Below are 1,673 nucleotides of genomic sequence, written 5' to 3' on the forward strand. Positions count from 1 at the left end.
ATTATTGTTATAAGCAGGTTATAAATAAGGTGTGTGTGTGGACCCCAAACTTCTGACCCGGGTTTTGAGGGCGCCACAGGTTTGGTATCAGAGCCACAGGTTATAAGTCACTGACACAAGCCTAGGTTGACGGAAACGGGTAGAGGGTTAGGATTAGAAGTAAGGAATAGAAAGATAGAACGTCGAGAGGTTGACTGCTTCGGTATAACAGGTATTAGTGTAATTCGCGTCATGGTTCGAGATTCTTATATTGCGATATGATTTCAGATAGCAGTGATGGCCGACTCTTTTATCCCCGTATCAGCTGATCACTCAGAGCCTTCAGTTGGAGCACCAGCATCAGATCCACGTCCTGTTATTCCACCAGCACTGACTATTCTACCTCCACCTGTGTTGCAGTCCGTACCACTGCAGGCTATTCCACCTCCAGGCATGAGGCCACCTGTCAGAGGACCCCCACCTGCTGATTCAGGCTTTACTGGTCATTCAGTTACAGGAGTACCTTTCCAGTTCTCTTCTTATCATGTCCCATATCATCAGTTTGAGGCTTGCCTTATGGAGCAGCGATTCCTTCAGGGTCAGATTCAGGAGTTACTACATATTATGCGTACCAGAGAGGTTGGGAGTGGTGAGAGGCGACTCAGAGAGAGGCTACAGGCATTTCGTAGAATAGCTGCGGTGAGGATTGCTGAGGCTACACATGAGGACATCACCCCTGATTTCTTAATGGAATGGGCTAAGTGGGTTCTAGAGGAGCTTGAGGAGATTGGAGGTCCAGACTTGCCATGAGTCAGAGATCCAGAGATGGAGATACTGAGCAGTGTTATTATGACTGAGTAGTATGTACAGTAGTGTGTAGTGTTTATCAGTAGACTTTTGAGTTGTATTTATAGACTAGCTATGCTGACTAGTGAGTAGGTTGTTGTACCCCTTTTCCTTTTACTTCCGAAGCGTCTTTACGCTTGTACTACCTAAAACTTTTGATCTATATATATCAGCACCTTTTCCTTTCCAGCACTGTCATTTACTTTATTGCACCTGTTTTACTTTACCTTATTTATTGCACCAGTTATACCCCTGTGATACCATGTACCTTGTTTTCCATAATTGTTTACATTCTGTAAAGAAGCATGCAATTTACTTAGTTACAACTGTTTTCAAAAAGAGATATTTCTGTTTTACAAAACTTTTCTTTGTGTAAAGAATTCGATTTAAAAGCTAAATAAGTTGTTTGATTCTTTACAGAAAATGCCTCCCAGAAGAAATACCCGCACCAACACCGAGAATGAAGAAACCAACAACAACAACAACAACAATAACAACCAAGATGATACAAACCAGAATGTGAACCCAGGATCCATAGACCCAGCAATAGCCCAAATTCTTCAAATCTTGGCCCAACAAACAGTTCACCTGGCACAACAACAACAAAGACAGACCAATCCCCGGGTAACTTTCAAAACTTTTCAGGCAGTAAACCCACCAGAATTCAAGGGCTCCTTAGAGCCGATTGAAGCAAATGTTTGGTTAAAGGAAATAGAGAAGGCATTTGCCTTAGTAAAAGTGAAAAAGGAGCAGAAGGTTGAGTTTGCAAGTTACTATATGAAAAATGAGGCTACCTATTGGTGGGAGATGGTGAAGATATTGGAAGGTACAGATGTTATTACTTGGGA

This window comes from Apium graveolens, chromosome 4, assembly GCF_009905375.1.
Source record: "Apium graveolens cultivar Ventura chromosome 4, ASM990537v1, whole genome shotgun sequence".
In the NCBI taxonomy this organism is placed as follows: domain Eukaryota; kingdom Viridiplantae; phylum Streptophyta; class Magnoliopsida; order Apiales; family Apiaceae; genus Apium; species Apium graveolens.